The 13,196-nt window shown below is 37.5% G+C and overlaps 1 protein-coding gene across 7 annotated transcripts in view; it reads left to right on the top strand.

Annotated features, from left to right (window-relative positions):
- RARB (retinoic acid receptor beta) overlaps positions 1-13,196 on the top strand; it is an 885,139-nt gene that overhangs the window by 279,308 nt on the left and 592,635 nt on the right. The window lies entirely within an intron of this gene.

Below are 13,196 nucleotides of genomic sequence, written 5' to 3' on the forward strand. Positions count from 1 at the left end.
GTACGTTGGAAACTTTGAGACATGAAGAAAAATTCCCTTTGAAGTAGATCTGCAATCCCTAGAAAGTTTCTTAGAGTATACTGGACTTTGAGAAACCAGAATAATGTTTCAAGAAATAAAAAAAAAAAAAACCAGCAAATATCTTAAGTTCTTCACAGTGAAGTTCTATCATATACACATTTAATCTAAGTTATATGAACTATGTAAATAGTGGTATAGAACTCTACTGTGTTTTTATGCATTATATTGCAGCTATTTATATGCTGTATTGTTCGCTGAAGAGTGATTTATGGAAATTTCAAGGGTAATCTTGACTTGAAAATTTTAATTATATGTACTGATGTGGATCCAAATCGTTATGGTAGGGTGCTCTTGGTTTCTATCTGATGAACAATTCCAAATTTTGGTTTTGAAATATTCCTGGCTTTATTATCCTCCAGTTGCATTTAGGTTACTTCTGGTCTCTCTAAATAGGCTGCACATACCTTCATCTTTGGTGGAGGAACTGAGTCATTCATCTCTAGAGTACAGTGCTCCTCATGGATGGTGGTTCAATGGAGATGTGTTGGCCTACTCCTTTATAGAGAGGGACTTGCAGGATAGGAAGCCTCATGATGCCCTGTCCTTTCAATGGAAAGTTTCTGTAGGTGAAACTTGATATTCTTGGGGTAGCTGAGCCATATGGAAAGGTAGAGATGTCTGTAAAAGTCAGGCGTGTAAAGGAGACATTCTGTTTGTTAATTTTTGGATGCCATATTTTGTCTTTAGTGTTTTTGGTGCTCACATAAAGTTTCTATTTTTATGTGTGTGTTGTTATTGTGTTAACATTGATTGACAATACTGTATATGATTAAGAGGTATAGGTTGAAACCTCTTCAGAGGTATGTTATACCACACCCTCCCCAAGGCACCCATAGTCTAATTATTTTTTAAATGGTCTCCCTCCCTATGGAGGTTTTATAGACACACTAGCTAATTTCAGAGTTATAGGTTCATACTTGGGATTGCTATTTTACGTAAAATAGAGCATTTACAGTTCTAAATTAAGATCCATAGTCTTCTAATTAGATGATTCCTACTTCTAGTTTTTAATTAATGCCATGGAAGCAGGAAAAGTAGTATTTTCTTCACACCTGCAGATTGAAGTTTCGTAAGTAGGGAACATCAACTACTAGTTTGGGCATAATGGGATTGAAGCAGGGTTTATAGTCATGTTTCTTAACTACTGTGCATGAGGAAAAAAAAGGTGATGGATAGCCAAAAACTTGTGTGGGGGAAGGGAAGGATGAAGTGAGGAAGAGAAAGGATACTTCTAATATAATGGGGGAAAAATTTACAAGTGCTCATCTCAATGTAAGATTTATATCATAGTATGTTGGAAGGAAATTTTTGGCTAAGGCCAATTTATTACAGCACATCTCTGTAGTACTTTAAACTTCATGAGTGTGCGTATTGAAGCTTTTAAAGTTCCATTGCTCCTTCATGTTATTAGATTAGTAGTTGAACCTTCTTTTTGATGCTTATCACTACTTCATGAATGAATGTCATGGTTATGCTTATATATGATATTTTTTAAATGACTGTAAAGTACTTAAAGCATATCAGCAAATGAACAATAGATTGTTCTCACTTACAATAAAGGTAAAAATATGTGCAGGCAGTTTCTAGAATAATCTAACAATGTGAAAGGTTTCTACTTCAAGAAATGATGTTCAATACTGGGGTTGATTATACAATACATTGTGACCTGTTCAGGCTTATATTTTCTTTCTCAGTTTTTACCTTATGACACCTGTGGGGCTGGCCACTTGGGAGGGGGACTTGCAGCAACTTGGGCAGGTTTTGGTTTTGCCAATAGTTGTTTGACTATAGTGGTTTGATCTTGGCATGCAAGGAGTAGGCAGAAAGCCCTAGGGGAGGACAGTGTAGTGGGAGAGGTAGTGCATCTCTACTGGGTTCTATGGATCTTGGCTCAGGTGTGCTGTGTGACTAGCTGATCCAACAGCATTGCTTGAGTGTCCATGGCATATAGGCATCTGATGGATTCTGGTTATGATCAGTCACTAAGTGCATGTTATCGAGATGTAAACTATCATGGGTTTTCATTTTGGGGGATAAAATACCCAACCTTGTAAAAGTATTAAAATATTGGTGAATCCACACATTTTGTGGGTAGGATTGTGTGCAGCAAGCCCTTCTGAAAATATGAGAATAGTCACTTAATGCTCTTTCACATATGCTGAAACCTGCAAACTAGACTGTTCCACATGGGATATAAAGTGCTTTTTAAACTAGTATATTATCAATAATAAAGATAATGATAAAGCAACACTTAGGTGATTTTGGTGCATGCTAAGCAAATGTTTCATATATATTGATTTTTTGCTCATCACAACCTTATAAGAACTGAGACCAGAGAGGTAAAGTAAAATACATATATTAGTAGTCAAGCTTGGATTTAAACACAGGTAATCATGGCTTTTATTCTTAACTATGCAGAGTTGGTGAACTACTAAAGCCCTGTAGTCAAACTCAGGTGTAAGTGCTAGCAATCTGATATTTAATACTGAAGTCTTTTTTTGCTATATGTAAAATTAAGATAGTACTAGATACTGATGAGTTCAAATGTTTTGGAACTGGATATCTCTGGCATATCATATGTGTTCAGTAAAGGTTAGCTTGTTATTTATAATGAAGGTAGAAGAACTGTCATTTGATGGGTATAAAATGGTCTGGCTTGTATTTCATCTTTATAGACCTACGTGAGAGAAATTATAGTTTGAGAAAGGCAAAAGGTACCCATATTCTTGCTGGGAAATATGTAGTTCAATCTACTCCACAGGGTTACTGTAGCAGGAATGCACAGAGAAACTTTGCCTCGGGACTATGATTCAACTTCCTTCATTTTTTGCAAGTTCACCTCACTTTACAGCTGAAAGTCCTGCACCTTATTTAGCTGAAAAACAGCAACTGTCAGGCTAATTTCCTCTTGATAATATTGTGAATTTCCTTCTCTAATTGGATAATAGAATTATTGAAGGTTTTGCAAACAGAAAACGGGACGAGCTGCTAAGGGCAGGAAGTGACAGCAGTGTGCTGGACTCCATGAGGGCTCACTGCACACAGTTCAACCCACAAAATTTGTGGATTCATCAAAATCTACTTAATTGAAATATTTTTAGCTTCCTTTCCTTTTACTGCTGATAGGAGTGCTATCACCACAAACCATCATTTTCGCCTCTTTAAGTAGTTTTGCTTTCCTTGACTAATTCATCCTTTAGCAGTTGAATATTCTAGTAAGAGTCAACTTCATGTATATAATAACAGGGTTTTTTGCTGGCGAACCAAAGCAAGAAAGAATCTTGAATTTAAAAAAAAGGGTTTGCAAACTCCAGTTATTGGAGTGTTTACATTTCTTACTACTTTACTAGCAAGAGCAAATCATAATTTTGTACTATCTCCAAAGAAATTTTTCATGTTGATGAAGTTATATGGTGTAAATTATCATCAGTTTTGGTGTATGTGAAATCATCAGCAAATATTTAGAACATTTAAATATTTTCAATTTCAACACTAGTGTTTGGGGAGTGCAGATAGCCTTCCTTTTCCCCTTCTTCCTTCACCTCTCCAAATATTCCTATAGTTACTTCTTTAAAGTATGTTATGTACATACAACAGCAGGAAAATGCATTGAGTTTCAGTGATTTTAAAGAATGTTGTGCAAGATATGAAAGTTTTGAAAATTAAAGTCTCATACTATTGAGTTGTTAAATCTTGGCAGACCATACAGAGAAATTTCCTTCAGCCCAAGAGTGGAAATATTAAGAGACTCAAGAGTTTCTTGGATTGCCCTTAAAGAAAACCTTAATAACTGTGTAGCATGTTTATTACAGTGTGGTTGCTGGTACACAAGGTAATTATGTTTAAAAACTGTTAGGTGAAAATAGAGTTGGGGCAAGCTCAGTGGGACTGTAGTTTAATGCTATTTGTCTTAATGTGGATGTTGTCTTGATATTGTTAGAGATTCTTGATCTTTTTTATTAAATCACCTGAACACTAGTCCTTGATAGTTGCTTGGCTGTGCTATCTGTTCAGTGAGAACCCAGTTTCTACTAAGCCTCAACCAACATGTTTCCAACTTGTTGTGTCCCTAACCATGGCTGGTGTTGAAGTTCCTTAGGAAGATCTCACACTTACTGATGGGGAGTGGGGTTCCAGGAAACTCAAGACCCACTGTCATATTGACTATATGCCAACCTTTCCAAGAATTTGGACTTTGTTTCTTGGGCAGCACTATGGGCAAATGAAACTTTGTCATGTTTCTAATTGGCAATAGTTTTGTGGGCCCCATAGAATATAATCTGACTAGATGGAAAAATGGCAGGAGTATATGGTCTTATATCACTTCTTAAATGTAGAGGCCTCTTGCTTTTCTTTTTCCTGGGCAAAGAGTTTCTTTTATTATAGGAGTTCTCTAAATACTTCACAGTTTTGCATGACTTATGGGGGCTCTAAAGCCAGACAGATGTGGTTGGAGTTTGTATTCACTTACCAGCTGTGTCACTTTGGCAAATTACTTAACCCCACTTCTTCTATAAAATGGGGTAATAAAGGCTATTATTGGATGGATGCCCATCAACACCGGTAAACAGTGTCACAATACTGGTAAGGTAGCACCACAGTGGAAAAGCATGCAGAAATGTGCTGTGCATTTAAATCTATCTGCAAAATTGTGGCCAATTAGTTTTTAAATTTGATTTAAAGCAAAACACTGAGTGTAAAAAAGTAACCCTACCAGGGCCTCCCCAGTGGCACAGCAGTTGAGCGCTGGGTTGCGAAGCTGCCTGCAGCCTCTGCAGCGCTGGTTCAATTCCCGGCTGCTCCCTGGCCACCGGAGGAGGGTCCCACATGGCTCGCAGACCTCTTCTGCCACCCACTGCTCCCCTCAGCAGTGTACTTCAGTCCTTCTGCCTCTGCTCCCCGCTCTGGCTCTGGTGAATTCTCTCACCCTCCTGCGCTTCTGACTGTACCCAGTGCTTGTATAAATAAATAAATAAATCTTTTTTTTTTTTAAATGGAACCCTACAATCCTATTCAATGTATTAACCTTGATAAACAAGAGTGGTCACTAAGAGCAAATTTAACACTATTTATAGATGCTTGTCAGTTTTTTTTGTTGTTGTTGTTATTACACACAACCTCAAATAGAGGAAATAAAAGAAGCACTTAGAATGGATTGCCTAACATTCATCTAAATGTTTATGACATTATTCATAACCTTAATTTTTTACTACCCACTCTACACTTTAGACATGAATAAGATGAGGCTTTTGAAACCAGAGATTTTACCTTAGTTAATAAAATAATACCTGCATAGATAAAATTGCTTTTGTTCTTATCATGTATATTTTCTAGAAAAAACATTCTTCTTTTGCTTTTCAAATAAGCTAGTGATGCCAAAATTGTTGCTTTAGTTCACTAAATGTAAGTCTCTGTCCTTGGATAATTATTAAGAAAGTTCTATGATTTAGCCAGTCAGATTTTGGCAAGTGATGATAAAATTATGTCAATAAAAATAATTCAGTTATTTTAGCGTATTTGTAGAGTAACTATAATATATCAAGTATGTGATAGGCGCCAGAGAAATAAAGATAAGGAAGATATAGAACTTATCCCTAAGGAGGTCAGTATCCAATGAGAACAAACCAGACAGGACAAGCAATGCAGAGGTTGAGTTAGTGTGTGGGATAAAAGAAGAGGTTTGAGCTAGTACATGGGTTAAAAAAAATTGAGGCTTAATGAATGTCTTTTAAAATGATTCAACTATATATGAAGATACTTGTTTTCCTCCTTTAACAAAGGAAGATGTTCTTAATTTATCCATGTGGTTTACTGCATTATAAAAATGAAACATATGGAACTTTAGTCCCCTTTATGACATTTAGGACTATTGATTTACCAGGTGATATGCTAAGTGCTTTCATAAATATTACTTGATTTATTCAAGTTCTTAACAAAACTGAAGCCCAGAATTTCATCAACTATCACACTACTAAGTAAAATGTTATAGTGAAAGTAGATTTTTTTAATCTATTTGGAATGTAGGTTAATATCATTTTGTTTTCTTTTACTTATTATCTCGATCCTATTTGATCCCTACATCATGCCTTCTAAAGTAAACTGAACCCTTTAGGATGGCTATTGTTAAATTTACAGAAACAAGTGTTGGTGAGGATGTCTAGATGTCAGAATCTTTTATATTGTGTATTGTTGATGGACATGTAAAATGGTGCGTTTGCTCTGTTAGACAGTATGATAGTTCATAAAAAAAATTAAAAGTATAATTAACATATCCCACAGTTGAACTCCTACATATATGCCCTGAATAATTGAAAGCAGTAACTCAAAGATATATTTATATATACATGTTCATAGGTGTTGTTAACACAGCTGAAAAGGTGAAAACAACTCAAGTGTCCATGAACGAATGGATGAAAAAATGTTGAACGTAAAGTGGAATATTAATCAGTCTTAAATTTGAATAAAGTTCTTATACATGTTGCAACATGGATGAAGCTTGAAGACATGATGCTCAATGAAAGGACACAGAAGGACCAATATTGCATCATGTCACATGCATGAGGTTCCTAGGAGAGTCACTTTATAGAGATGGAAAGTAGAATAGTGGTGATCAGTGCCTGGCGGAAGGGAGAATAGAAGTTATTACTTATGGTCACAATTCAGGGTGATGAAGTTCCTGAGATGGGTAGTGGTTAGGATGGTACAGCATTGTGCATGTGCTTGGTGTCAGAAATGTCCACTGAGATCACTGAAATATTAAAATGGTGAGACATTATACACATTTTCCCACAGTATCAATGAACAGTCTTTGCATATATCCACTCTTTTCTTTAAATGTTACTCCAGAGTTTGCTAGAATATTTTACATAGTGGTTTGAATGACTAATGAACTTGGAATGAGGCTATATATGTATTCACAAAGTGGGAAAATGGGCCTCCATCTTAGAGATGTCTCTAAACAAAACTTGAGCTATTGGGGAAACTGATCTAGCAAAATAACAGATACATTGAACCTACCCAGAAATTAACCCTTCACATCTATGCACTAGCCCAGCTTCCAGGAAAAGCAACACATCTCAATTTGTGTAAATGGGAAGCCATTGTCCTAAGTTCAGCTCCTAGAAAATGGCTGGAAGTCAGAGGCTGTCTGATTTGGCATCTCTGATGTCTGTCTCTGACACTTATGTCTAAATTAGACTGCTGCTAATTAAATCAACTTGTAAAGCCAGCATCATGCCCTGTCTCTCCTCCTTCATAAAGCAGGGCATTGCCATTTGGGGGAGCTGTCCATCTCCATCATTTCATAATTTCTAACCTTGGGCATAGCTGCTTAACTCAATTAAATGTGACCAAAGTGAACTTTGTTGAAAAACCTAACAGTGAAATAAATACATGGAGTAAAATGCTCAAGGGTGATTTCTGCAGCTCAAGTGAGGGCTGTTAATTTTGGGGCCGCATGTGTAGTTCCTAGTCATGACACTTTTCCAAAGAAATGTCTTCTGTCTGAATTGGGCTTTTGTGAGGGGAAAGATCACTCTTGGATTTAATACCCCCTCCTCTCGTAAAAGTTTCATCTCATCGAATGACCAAGTTTTTTTCTCATTGCAAATGCCATAACTCTACATTATAAAAGTACATAAAACGGTTTCAATAACTTAGATTATTAGGGCAAATATTATAGCTTTTTGTGGTTGTTACTCTTTTTCTGGGTCTTCTATTGCTTTTCCTGAATATAATCTTAAAGCCTGAAGGGACCTTTATCCAGAGAATATTACAATATATTGTAATATTCCATAGACCACAATTTTCTGAGAGGTGTTATTGAGATTACTCCTTGAAGAAATTGTTGGGTCAAATACCTTTGGCAAATTGTGATTTAGACAAAACATTAAAAAAAAAAAGCTCACAGGTCTTTCAAGAACCTTTTGCTTTCTAATTTGTGTTGTGAATTGCCAGGAGGAAACTTACAGAAATCAGTCTTCCAAAGTCTACTCACTGTGGACCTTTATTTTCCCAGAGGTTTATCTTAGAAGTAGGGAAAAATAAAATGGACTTTGAGCAAGTTGGACCAACTTCCTTCATTGAACAAATGGAGGAAGTAAAGCTTTTTGACCTTAGGGTTTATTTGGCATTTTACAACCTTAAATTATTTCCCACTTTGGGGTAGAAAGAAATGGGGTTAGAAGTCAAGACTACAGTTTGAGTTGCCCCTTTATTATTTGGCTAGCTTGGCACTCTCAGACATTTAACTAACATTTCATCGCTGAATCGGGGTCTTGCTCTCCCCTAGACTTGACTCATACAATTGATATTAGTAAATGAGATGATGTTCATGAAACAGCCTTGTGAACTGTAAAGAAGGAAAAATTACAGAGCATTAGTTTCATGAGAAGGAAAAGTATTGATAGACAACAACTTTGGTATTTACAAGTTCTGTGATTACATCAGGTCACAAAAATTTTTAGGTAATATAATTACAGCAACTTGTGAAAATAATCCTATGTCTAGAACAAATATCATTTAGAAGACACAATGTCCAAATGTTAACAGGATATTGTTTAAGGTGAGCATTTCTCTCCTTTTCAATCTTACCTAACAATTACAGTATATAGATTTTTCTGGTGAGTTCTATTTCCTAGAAACTCCTCTTCCCCCATTGCTGATGTATTAGTCCCATAACCCATACTGTGGCAGCTGTTTTTGGCTTTCTGCTTAAACATCTTTAGCATTTTGCCTTTGTCCTCAAGGTTCCAAGATGATTGCTATACCGCCAGGCCCTGCAACTGCATTCTAGGCAGGAAGGGCAGAGGGAAGTCTGGAGAATCTACTTTTTGGGAGGGTTGTGTGTACTCAAGAAGAAGGGGAGTGGGCCTCTCCAGTGGTGCAGCAGGTTGAGCGCCACACTGTGAAGCTCTCTACAGCCTCTACAATGCGGGTTCGATTCCCGTCCAGCCAGGGAGAAACCCACATGGTGTGGCAGACCTCTCCTTTCTCGCCCACTGCTCCCCTCAGCAGTGTCTTCAGTCCGTCTGCCTGTTCTGCTCCCTGCTGTTTCTGGTGAATTCTCTCACCCTCCAGTGCCTCTGACTGTATCCCAGTTCTTATATAAATAAAAAAATCTTAAAAAATGGGCCTCCTTGGTGGTGCAGTGGATTGAGCGCAGCTCTGTGAAGCTGCCTACAGCCTTTGCAGCACCAGTTTGATTCCTGGCCAGCCAGGGAGATTCCCACATGGTGCAGCAGACCTCTCCTGTTGTGCCTGCTGCTCCCCTCGGCAGTGTATTTCAGTCCATCTGCCTGTTCTACTCCCAGCTCTGTCTCTGGTGAATCCTCTTATCCTCCTGTGCCTCTGGCCTGTACCCCCAGCTCTTGTATAAAAATAAATAAATCTTAAAAAAAAAAAAAGAACTTAAAAAAAAAAGAGGAGGAGGCCCTTCTCTGTAAAATTCAATTTACGATTCATTTGGCCAATATTATGTTTTGTGACTGCCTCTTGCTGTGAAGATGACATGGAAAAACAAGTAGTGAGCCTTCTGACTTGTAGCACACAACTCTCAAAATGGGGTGCTCAGGTGAGCATCAGTAGCATCATCTGGGATCCTGTTAGAAAAGCAGATTGCCTGACCTGATTATCTGACAGAAACAGCTTCTTAATTGGTGAGACCCTGTGCAACATGAAAATGTGGAGCCCCTAATCCAAATATCACTAAAATTTTCAAGACAGCAGCCAAGCATTAAACCAAGATTAAGAACCTATGCAATGGCAAAGTCACAGGCTCATGAAGCTGGTCCTACTTTCTTGTAACTGAAAGAGTAAGAAGCCTACAGGTGATTCTGAGGTATGTTCAGGTTGGAGAACCACTGAAGGAGAGGACTTGGCAGCCTTCCACAGGTACCTAATTATTTCCTTACACCCTCCAGCTTCTTGAGATACCTACCTGGCTGTTTTGTAGAAAGATTCAGTCACCCAACAGTCATGTGAGAAGCAGAATGAATTTATTTGCTATAGGTGAGAAGCACCTATCATTGGGGACAAAAACCCCCTGGGAAATGAGTAGGACCCACAGGACCTTCTGTCCAACAGCTGTGGCCAAGGGTAAGTTTCAGATGAATAAGCTGGGTAGTGTTGCTCCCCTGATGAATGGTTGTTTCAAGGGGTTTAAAAAAAGCTGCAGATGAGCCTTCAATGAGAGTGAAATTAAAGTCATTTATCCCAGATCATTTGGAAATATCAACTCCCTTCTTAAAGAAGGAAAATATAATAAAGCTGGCTCATAAAGTTATAAAATATTTAACATGTGACTTCTGCTTTGTACCAATGTCACCTCTTAATGGTCCCATTATTTTGTTATGTTTAACTTCAATGAAAAATTTAGGAGGAAGGGTGGGCAAATGTTAAACCCAAATCAGGATTTTTTTTTTTTTTGCCTGAAATCTGTGATTACATCATTGGCACATTTATATTGCGAGACACTTTTACGATATAAGCATTTTTTCATTTGGACAGCAACCATAATAAATTGAAATAAAATTCAGTCTTGATTGATGTTGTAAGTGTCATGTACAGGGCAAGTCCCATCTATTAAGTGTGGTTTGCCAGGGCAGCAATAATAGTAGCATTTGAATGTTTTTCTTATTAAGGAGAAAAATGGTCAGTAACATTGGTTTGGACTCCAAGGACTGTGGTAAATGGAAAATGCCTGCAGCATGTGACTCCATCCTGGCTTTAGCGTGAAGGTGGTCAGAAAGCTGCAAGAATTGTTTGTCCTTTCTTAAAAATTAGGATAAACTATTACAGTCTGTGGAATGAAAGAGAGAGGCTGATTACAACATAATGGAGTGTACCATATTCATCTCTTTGAAATATGACCTCACCCGGCCTTTTCCATTTTACAATCGATTCTCTCATTCCCTTAATGAACCTTTGCATTCATGAGTCTTCCTTGGAAGTATGCACATGAAGTATTGCTGGAGCAAAGAATAATTGTCTGCCAAGTAAGTAAGAACAAAGTGCCTCTCTTGTCTTTCGGTTCAATAACACTAGAAACTGTTAATGCATCATGTTGGGCACTGTGTTGTTTTGCTTAGTAATTATCTAATTTGCCAAAGCTTGCTTTAAAAACAATGTTTTTGGAAAACTGGTGAAATAGAGTTATTTGCCTGTTTCTCTAAAGATGGAATGAGAGTGCTGATGGAAATGTGTTTAAATACAGCTTTAGTTTTTATGTTGCCTGGCGAGCCTAATTTCAACAAAGTAGCACTTTTCATTCCAACAGCAATCCCAAGAAAGTGATGGTAGAATAAAATTAGGGAAGGAAGTTGGAGGCTTGAATAGAAATTTATATGAAGTAATTATAGAACTGTTGGGTTTTTGAGTAATTCACATAATTTGGAATGTCTACACACAAATCATTGGAAGGTAATATGAAAGATTTCATGTGACCCAAGACTTAGAACCATTTTATTCTTTGATGTCTTCACTCCACTAGGAGGAAGTTGAACTATGCTCTGTTCATTGTTGGTGAGGTGTAAATTGAGTGACAATCTTAGTGTGAATTGATAACAAATTGCAGGAAAAAGAAAAGTATCTAGCCATGACTGCTCCTGTTAGGCACAGAATAACCTCAAAGGTTTACATACATTCCTGGGAAGTCAGGACACAAACTGCCAGTGTCTGAGGGATATTTTATTTATTTATTTATTTATTTTAAAGATTTATTTATTTATACAAGCACTGGGGTACAGGTCAGAGGTGTGGGAGGGTGAGAGATTCACCAGAGACAGAGCAGGGAGCAGAACAGGCAGAAGTACCAAAATAGACTGCTAAGGGGAGCAGCAGGCGCGACAGGAGAGGTCTGCTGCACTATGTGGGAATCTTCCTGGCTGTCTGGGAATCAAACCCGCACTGCAGAGGCTGCAGACAGCTTGACAGGGTGGCACTCAACCCACTGCGCTATCGGGAAGGCCCTGAGGGATATTTAAATTAAGCACAGAAGTATTATAGGTAGATATGAACCAATGAATTAAGAATTTCTTTAAAAAAATTAAAAGGATTGGAAAATAATGTGTATTCTCATGGGGCCCCTATCTGAAAGCAGAATAAGAGACTAAAACCCAAACCTCTGGGATTTTAAATATAAAATTATAAGCACAATGCCTACTAAGGCATTTATTGTAATCAATTCTTAAAAACATTTATAAAACATACCCATATTTTGTGATATGAATAAGTTTGCATGTACTGGCCAGGTACGTCCATTAGCTTCTCTATCTCTTCATCTGAAAGTTCATCTTCTTGTGATGCCCAGTTCAGCTTCCTTTAGGGAAACTTTTCTGACTCATAGTACGGGAATGTCTCTCTGTACTCACTTCTTTGGAAGTTCTTTTAAACTAGACCATCATCAGGCTTTAAGTATAGCTGATATTTTATTGAACAGTGAGTTATTATACCAGGTGCTAAGTGTTCATATTTCATCTTCATCCAGCCGCCTAACCATCTTCGGTAAATGATGTTATGATTACTTTGGTTTTACTGAGATTCAAGAAATTCAGTGACTTGTCCCAGTCCCTAGAGCTGGGAAGTAGCACATCTAGAATTTCACCAGACCTACCTGTCTCCAGAGACAATGAGCACTGCTTCTGAGACACATTTTTATTTCCATTAGGTAGGGAGGCAGTCATATACATTAAAACCTATCTGTAAATCCTTCAGGAAGAGACCAATTCCTGGAATAGAAATAGCATGAATTTCCATACATCACTTTCAGAGTCTTACATCCATCCTCAACTGAAACCAGTTCTTTCCCACTTTTTTTCTCCTTTAAAAAAGAAACACCTTTCAGCCTCCTAATTTTTGGTGGGATTCACTATTAGGACCTTTAAAATACAGACTCATTCTGTTGAGGACAACTTGAAATGATAGAAATGGGTAACTTTGATTTTGTTGAGAATTTCTGAAATTAGTTTTATAGTAGTAAACAGAAGATGTTGCAACTGTTCAACAACCTTCCCCTTCATCTCCTAACATGTCAATGATCACTAAACTTTGCTTTTCTCTCTCTCCTTCACTTACTCCCGCTGACCCCATCTTTCTCAAAAAAGAGAATGATGTGTTGA

This window comes from Talpa occidentalis, unplaced genomic scaffold, assembly GCF_014898055.3.
Source record: "Talpa occidentalis isolate TD23 unplaced genomic scaffold, MPIMG_talOcc4v2.1 talOcc4.10, whole genome shotgun sequence".
NCBI lineage: Eukaryota > Metazoa > Chordata > Mammalia > Eulipotyphla > Talpidae > Talpa > Talpa occidentalis.